Source organism: Enoplosus armatus, chromosome 6 (genome assembly GCF_043641665.1).
Source record: "Enoplosus armatus isolate fEnoArm2 chromosome 6, fEnoArm2.hap1, whole genome shotgun sequence".
In the NCBI taxonomy this organism is placed as follows: domain Eukaryota; kingdom Metazoa; phylum Chordata; class Actinopteri; order Centrarchiformes; family Enoplosidae; genus Enoplosus; species Enoplosus armatus.
In genome coordinates this window covers 11,966,924-11,976,108 of record NC_092185.1, presented here as the reverse complement: position 1 = coordinate 11,976,108, position 9,185 = coordinate 11,966,924, and positions in this window count along the sequence as shown.

Here is a 9,185-nt window from a genome sequence, read left to right as displayed (position 1 = left end):
ATATGCCAGGTAATTACTGATTGAAATGAGATGGAGTGCAGACAGCAGCGGTGTTGTTATGTGGTTACCTTGGGTTGTGACTTGAACAGGCAGAAAAGAATTTCCAACAGTGATTATTCTGCACTCAAAACACGACCCATGTCCCTAGAAAGCTATTAACTATTTACAAAAGTGCTTTCCGTCTCCTAAATGGGAAAACAGTGCATTTGGGACTTTATGTGCTAAGTGGGTATAGAAGAAGTGGGGGTGGAGGTTCAACCACAATAAACACAAAAGCGCATAACTCCTGCCAGCCCGTCAGAGAGTCAGCAACTCTGTAAATGATGGAGCAGGGACTGTTGAATCATCTCTCCACATGCAAATCCAAGACAAGAATGAGAAGCCCTTTCATATAAATTACAGAATAAACCACATTTGTGATGCTTTTGACTTTTTAAATACATATATTGTTGAATCTTTTGGTAAGTAAATGCACTATTTGGTATATTCAGTGCGGAGGTTTGACTCTCCAGTCAGCTGTGGCTCATTTAAAAGTGAAATGTGGGAAAATGCTGACATCTCTTTCTCTTCCCTCCCAACACCAGGGGCACCACTGCATTTGCATCCCTGTCTCTCTCTCAATCTCTCTTTCTTTCTCATTTACATTGTGGATGGTTCATTTAGCTTACATGACTGAGTGGATACATAACCCGAGGCAATTCAAAATACCATGAAGGCCTGTAGGGATAAAATGAAACCACATAAGCAGAAAAGACTGCTGCACACTGCCATCTGCAGCAGCTTTTTATCCAGCTCTTCCCCTTTCATGTGGTTGACAAACATGGCCTGCCCCTGACCCACATGGCTGGGCTCAATGAGGTCTATCAGTTAAAAAAAAGTTAGTGATGATTTACATAAACATCATGGAAATGTATTGCAGCATTGACCGTTCACTAAACAACTACACTGTACATGTCCACCAGCCCTGGGTAGATTTGGACTTATCCATATGTTGAAGAGGTGTGCACTGAGCTGTAGAAAGAAAGATAGTTGGTATTTCAAGAGTTTGGAACATCTAAACCAAAAACACTGGAGCAAAAATATAAGGAATGGATTAAAGACTGTTTATCTGCTCAAACATAAGCTGCAACGTTAGCATGTCTGGCTAACTAGCTTACCTACAGCAGTAATTGTACTTCAAAGGCAAAGGAGCACATTATTAACTAACTGCATTAGTTTGTGGGTTTACAAGTTAAATAAAAACAAAAAAACAAAAAAAAAACAACCTGTTCACAACTACCACATCCACTGCGTAGTATTTACCCACTGTGTAGAAGTCAGTCCTGGATGTTTAGGCTAACGTTAGCTGCTCTGCCTCACTCTTTAATGGATTTCGGTTTATCTTAAACCCCAGAGATAGTGTTAGGTTTGCCAACCCCATCGGTTAGTCCTCGTCCTACAAGCCTTTTATCTTTTAATGTTAAAAGTGGTAACATACTGTCTGAAAATACAAACAAGTATGTAATATAAGAGCATAAATTCTGCTGACTTTTTACAAGATTCTCATTTTAAAATGAGTCAGCTGGAAATATAACAAAGTCGGCCAGAGACAGCGTTGTTAACCAGCTCATGGAGCTAACGTTAGCTTAATTAGCTAGCTACACCCACAACTGATAAAATCTGCCATGACAGCTGTCATATCAGACGGTCACCAGCTAGAAATGAGAAGCTGCTTTTGTCTCCCTCAGTGTGAAATCAACGGCACATTGTTTCAAAATGTATCATTAAAACAAATCTTCAGTGGTAAATATGCCACCATTACTTTTGTAAACTACATATGTGCCATGCAAGAACGCAAGGAGGGGCTTAGCTAACAGTCATTTTAGCAGCAGACTAAATGAGCAATGATGTGTCCATAATATACTCCCCATGTTATGGGCACTCAGTAGTTTACTCTTTGGTTGGTAGTAAATCCGGATTTCGGACTCTTATCAATCGCCATTTTGCGCCGTCACTAACAGGTGTTGAGTCAACACGTTGCATTGGTCAACGCAGAAAGTAGTGTACAAGACATGGCTATTTTTATTTGGGCACCATATAGTACATGAATTCAGACACTCAAATAAAATGGCGGAGGGTAACTGTAGTGCACTATATAGTAAATAGGGAGTGATTTCGGACACAGCCTGTGAGATGTGTATGTGAGAGACAGAGAGATAAAGTGGGTGAGTAGGCCTGCAAGTGAGTAGTCGAGTAGGTTTGCTTATCTGTGTGTTCTTTGTGTGTGGGTGTGTGTGTGTGTGTGTTTTATGGTTGGATAGAGCTGTTAACATTATAGCTGCAATGTGTAACCGCAGATAAAAATTTAATACCTACATTCAGATTAAAAAGACGTGCTTTGGCACACAACGCAAGCTTTTATTCCTGCTGCCAACAAGTTTGACGGCACTTTTTGTTTTCGTCGCGGAGGCACAAACGACACAATGGCCCCAGTGACAAGCCAGTTTTACAACCTCGAGGACTAAATGAGCTTAATGACAGAAAAACCACCCGCAGATAAACACAGCTTTGCCCTCACACGGAAACGAGGACGCCGTGTGCGATTTCACAAGAGGACATTTCACAAGTGGCTGTTATTGTGCATCGGTGATAAAAGTCGCAGAGTGAGAAAACATTTGTGTAGGGACCAGATTGCAAGCTCCACCTCTGCACCTTCAGCTCACTCGCTGACAATCATCAGCTGCGGTTCTCCTGCTCTGCTTTACATTAGCACCACAGCTCCAGCCCGGACAGGTCCACGGCTGTTATCTCAATGATGTTCTAATTCTAGGCAAACAGTTCTGTGTTTGACTCAATAGAGGCAGTGTTAGTCAGGAGAGTCAATATTAGCAGAGCACACAGAGCAGGACTGGTGTTAGGAGAAAGACAGAGAGTTATGTGTGTGTTGGTGTGTGGGTGTGTGGGTGTGTGTGTGTGTGACAGGATACATGGTTAAGTGTGCTCTGTTAGTGAACCTTGACCGCCCGTTGCAGTAATAATAATAAAGATAATAAGAAAAAGGAAGAAAGCAAACTCCTGCTTACTTTTGCCTCAGTGGCTTCCGTGACCAGAGCGACATTTCTTTTATCGACTGTCTTTCATGTGGATGTTATTGTTAGACGTCAGAGTTCCTGCGTTCGGCCTGTCTCATTCCTCACTCCTCTGGCCGAGGGCGCTCTGTGTGCAGTCGAGCTCGGACCTGCTGACAGTCCTACATGAACAGCTCAACACTTCAGATGGTTTCACTCTTGAAGGCGAGGTTTTTTTTCCCCAGTTTAATCAAGGTCAAACAGCTGCCAATATCAACAGCCAGATTATGATATTGTCACTCTCAGATTGCACAACTACCGCATTAAATCTTCCATTAAACAAATGTGGTGTCAAAGTCAGTGTTAAAGGCCATTAACTATGATTTCTCCACATAAAACATGCAGTGGCATAAAGTATATTTGTGGCTGAATAAAGCTTTAATTACAGGGGGCAGCTGAATAATGTTTGGGCTTTGTCTCATTTGCAATTATAGTAAGAGGAAATTATAAAACCATCAGCTAACAGCACCTTCTGTTTGTTCAGGATTCATCCACCAGCACAGTTTAATCTCCAGGAGATTCTGGAAAACAAACAATATAAAAAAGTATTGAGCTCCTGCATCTGCCAATCTAGTACAGTAAAATGAAAAGAATGAAGAAGTGGACAAACAATATTCTGTTATTCTGGTGTGTTGATCATTACTGTCTTTCATACTTTAGTGAGGATGTTCTTCGGGCACTGATAACCAATTTTCTCAATCAGCTTCTTACTCAAAGTTAGTGGTTTCCAAACTGTGGGTCTGCACGCCCAAGGGGTTGCAAAATAAATTTGAGGGGTCAAGATATGATCCACAAGATAGGAAAAAGGGGGAAAAATGACTGCTACACCGGATTTTGTTTATTTTTTCAGTGTTTTCCTCGAATATTTTTTTTTTCTTTTTTTCTTTTTAAGTTTTACCTCTTTAAGCGTCTATAAAAGAGAAACTTCAATGCTCTCGATTCCAACTTGACATGTAAATAAGCCACTGTTTGCCAACATTTGTCATATCAACTTTATACAAGTAATGCAAGATATCCATAATGGCAAAAACTACGAAAACAAAATCTTGACTGAAAAAGAAGGGAGGAAAGTCTTTTTTTGACTTTGAAAATTTTGTGAAACATAGTGTATACTGATCACAAGCCTGATAATCACTTCATTATAAACAATTTGAACGTGAGACGTGAGCAGCCATTGGGAGATTCAGGCTAATAGATCACACAGAAAGCTACATTTCCTCTGTCCCCTGTCAAGCAAGTGTAGCGACATAAAAACAGTGCGATGGCTGTCACACATCCAGCTAAGCTTCTGCAGCAGCTGTGATGGTAGCAAACAGTCAGTCATGTTTGACTGAGCCTGTGGCCTTGTTAGCAGTAATAACTAGTGTAAACAAACAGCAGCAGTGTATTTTAAGGTCATCACCAACATCAACCAAAACCTCCCAGTCAGCACAAAGCAGTGGATCTGATGTGGCAGCACACCCCTCCTATTTAAATCTGCTGACATGAGAAAAAGCAACATTAGCTAATGCACTACTTAAAGACCATAATCGCTCTTTCCCCTACTGTTAATGAATGCTAATTAGAAGTCTGGAGCAGTTTCTGGCGTGTGCTGGCTGCTCCTCTAATGTGCCGTATTGTTCCTCTCCTCGCTCCAGCTCAGCACTAATGCTGCTGTGCCAGCTATTAAAGTCAGATAAGCGATCCATCTTTAGCATTGCCAGCCAAAAAGCCACTAATAGCTTAGCCACAAAATTGTTAATTTCCATGGTTTCCTTTCCTTGTTTGAGTGTTCTCTCGCAGTGTATGAAATGGGCAGATATTCCTCCTCGGCTCCACGGTGTCACTCTGTCAGCCTCGTGTGTTTCACATGATGCATTTTCTTTCTCGCATTTTATAGCCCCGTCACCCCAAAACACTCTGTCAGGGAAACAGGCTGCTATATTTGTGGGAGCCTCTTTACAAAACCTGTTTCAGCATGACACTCCATCACGGACACTGTCATGGAAGCCTACAGGCAGTACAGTGCTTCCTCCGAGATAAATGTGCCTGTGACTCTTAAAACTAATACAGGAGTGCTTTTCAGGAACCCATCTTAAAATGTGGGCTGTAATAATGTGATCTAATCCATGAAACGACTTGGCTATAATAAGGTTAATCACAACCACACTTTTAACGAGGATTAGGAGACATATTAGCTGCCATAATATCCTCATTCCAGATTACTGCTAATTTTACAACTGATTTTAAAGATCTGGCAGATATCCATTAGCCAATTTAGGCTACATAGGCCACGGAGGATTTGAAGTGAAAGTTGAGTATGTGTCGACACTGGTATGTATGACAGAAATAATGCTCATTTCTGTGCCTATAGGCTTTTGTGGCACTCATTTTCAATGTTTGTAGTTTATAAATTCATTAGAATAACTTAAGTAAATGCTTATTTTAAAACTGGGATAGGCAGTTAAGGGCTAAGGCATGGTGTAAATTGTATGTTCACTGGATCATTTTATAGCACAATGAGTTTTATCCTCAAATGTCTTTATCTTAACCCCTTTTGAGCCTAAACTGCCATACCCAGCCTTAAAATTAAAGGTAACAGAACGAAGAAGAAACAGTCTGATAACTCCTGCCGGCATCACTTCCCTGCTGTTTTTGCTTTACTGAGTATTTGTTTCAGCTCTTTAGCTGTTTTAGCTCTAGTTTTTGTTTTTTTAAGTTTTGTGCGTAATTTGTGTGTAATTTTATTACCTTTTATATCATTGTAAATTTGACAAGACAATCTCATATGAAGATTTATTATGCTATTTAGCAGCTTATGTAGCTGTTCTGGAGCTTTTGACCATGTCACATGATCTTCATCAGCAGACAGAGTTTGCCAAGTTAACATGAAATTGTAGATGTTTATATTTCCATTTTTTATGAGCCCTTTAAGGGGCTTCTCATCCATGATAGCTTATAAGTTGAGCTTTAAAGCGATCAAAGCTTCAACATGATGTGATTGAAAGCTCCAGAAGAGCTACTACATGGTCCTCAAAGTGAGATTTTGTCAACTATTGTTTTCAAAAGTCATTAATCTGTTTACATGATACATTAACATGGCTATCATTTAGTGTAGGTTTTCTGATAAACTTGATGTGACCCTCATGATGCTCCCCTATTCACATCATGTAGAGTGTGTAAACAATCCAGTGTGTCATTGAATAAATCGATGGCCTACATTTTTCTCTTGTGAATGAATGACAAGGGAGTCTGTCCACGTCTGTGAGACACACTGCAGTGTTTCTAAGAACAGGTCTATAAAATCAGGAACATCCACTTCAACAAATAATGTCCTCAGTGGAAATAAATCCTATGAGACCTGGGTGCAATTTGTGAGGTCCAAAGAGATTTAAAAGAAACATAGTTGTTACTCAGACCAGTCTTTTTGAGAAAGCGCACTTTAACTGCTGCTTTTCCTCTGGAGACCTGAGCTAAAACAACTTCCCAGCCACACAGATGTTCAATTTTGACACCTATAGACACCCCTGTCTAGATCTCACCCAGACAGAGGCATCTTATTTCATAGATCTGAAACTAGATACGTAAAAGAACAGTGACTCTGTGAACCTAACAGCTCCCTCATGAAATAGTTTTTGCATTTTTTTTTACGTTCACAGAGTATTCAAGAATAAGCTGATACATGAGTGAGTGTAAATTTCACAAGCCCAGATTTTTCATCTGCACAGAGATGAAACAGTCCCACCTCAGAGTGAGGAAACCCAGGAAGTGATTAGTTTATAGAGCGTGCATGAGTTATGGTCTTGTGGTTCTGCAAACGTGCCCTGCTCTGTGGCAGCGCGACGTGGGAAAAGGGAACTTTTAATGCAGTGCGACTTTACGGCTGTTCATCATGTTTTGTTTGACGTGTACAAAAGTGAGGTTTACCATTTCCCCCGACAGTCTGGTGTTACACTCACAAAGGCTGATGGATTTAGCAGATCCCAGAGTCGATCTACTCTGGAGAGGATTCTGTGAGTCAGTTAACGAAAGAAATACATCTCCTTTCTACATTACGCATGTAAGATATTTATTGTATATTTTATGGAGAAATACAGAAGCTAATTTCAGCCATAATTAGAAAAAATAATCATTTTACTCAATCCTGACGTAATTCAGCATTCATGTTACAAGTAGAGACTAATTATTATTAACATGGCTGCAGCTAATTATTTTCATTATTGATTAATCTGCCGATTATTTTTTCAAATAATCAATGAATTATTTGGTCTATAAAATGTCAGAAAATAGTGAAAAATCTTTTCACTATCACAATATCATAAAGCCCAAAATAATGTCCTCAAATTGCTTGTTTTGTCTAAAATCCAAAGATATTTAGTTCACTGTCACACAAGACAAAGAAAAGCAGCCAATCCTCACACTGAAGAAACTGGAATTAGGAAATATTTGGCATTTGTGACTGAAATTTGACTAAAATGACGAATTGATTATTAAATTATTATGTTTTATTATTATTGTTGCCAATTAGTTTAGTGTTAATCAACTAATTGAGTAATCAACTCCGTTTCAGCTGTAATTAAGAGTCATCCACTAATAATTTATAGGGAGAAAACAAAAATGGATTTCGAGGGCAACAACATTAAGAAAATTGTTGGGTTTTAATTTATTACATTTTCATACTGAATGTACTGCAATATCCTATCCACTGTTAAATTATCCATCTAAGGTTAGAAAATCATATGTATTGATCGGAAAAGTTGGGATTGATAAATATTAAATGCTATTGCTGACTACTCTCCTGCTGCTTTGACACGTTTCTGTCTTTCCTCTCTCACATACAAACACTACATACTGAGTCATTTGAGTCTTTGAGACAATGCCTTGCGGTCAGCTTCACATATGTTTAGGTGGAATCAGCTCAGTCCATTTTTACATATATATTGACTGACTGAAATTAATCAAATTGTATTCGCTCTCATCAAATCTAATCAAAGAGAGAGGAGACTGTGAGACACTGAATATCTCCTGAGAGAGACAAACTGAAAATAGTCTCTGGATTAAATGATTACAGTCAAGAGACGTTTGTTTTTCAACCTGGCACCGAATAAATGAATTTTTTCTTTGTTTTGTTTTTTGGCTCTAGGAATGGTAATGTCAGTTTGTCAGTTCACCACTTTGGTCCTATTAACTAACATAACACATAACTATTGGATGAATTGCCATTTGATACAGATATATTCATGGCCCCCAGAGGATGAATCCTAATGACTTTGGTGATCCCCCGACGTTCCCTCTAGCACCACTTCAAGGTTGACATTTTTGGTTTTGAGTGAAATATCTCGACAATTACATAACTTTGGTGGAGACATTCATTTCCCCACAGGAAGAGTTGGTGATGGTGGGAGCGAAGCCTGAAGTTTTCATCTAGCACCATCACCAGGTCAAATTTTGTGTATATCAAATCTTGTAATACCTCCAAACTACTGATGTTCCCATTAGACTAAACAACAGATGTTAGCATGCTAACACACATTTAACTAAGATGGTGAATATGGTGAACATTATATGTGCATAGTCGAGTAGCTGTCGACTTTGATCTTTATATATCAAATATCTCATCAGCATGCCGATATTCATTCAACTATCAATGAGAAATTATTAGATATTTGCAAGGAAATAAGGAAGCGATTATACCATCAACCTATCTGGTTCTGGAAAACACATTGCAACGACTGCACAGGTAAGAGGACATACAAAGAGAAAAGGAACTGGTAGTGTTTCCACCAAGCAGTCCAGTTCAATTCACTTCACTTCATTAGAGCAGTTATTTTCACGTTTCACATGCGACTCTAAACATTCCACACAAATTATTTTTATTTAGTTCAGAAAATGTTGGAACTCCACTCCATGGACGTTCAACAAGGTGCAGACGTTGATAATGATTGGTTGATATTACCATCCGGTAACAACCCCGTCTACATTCAAGAGTACAGTCTGCGGTGGAAATGCAAACAGATCCAGGGTTTAGGTCCATGTAGGTATGGGTTAGGTGTGAGTTATAACTATACTGACAGTGTTTGGTGGAATCACAACTTAAGT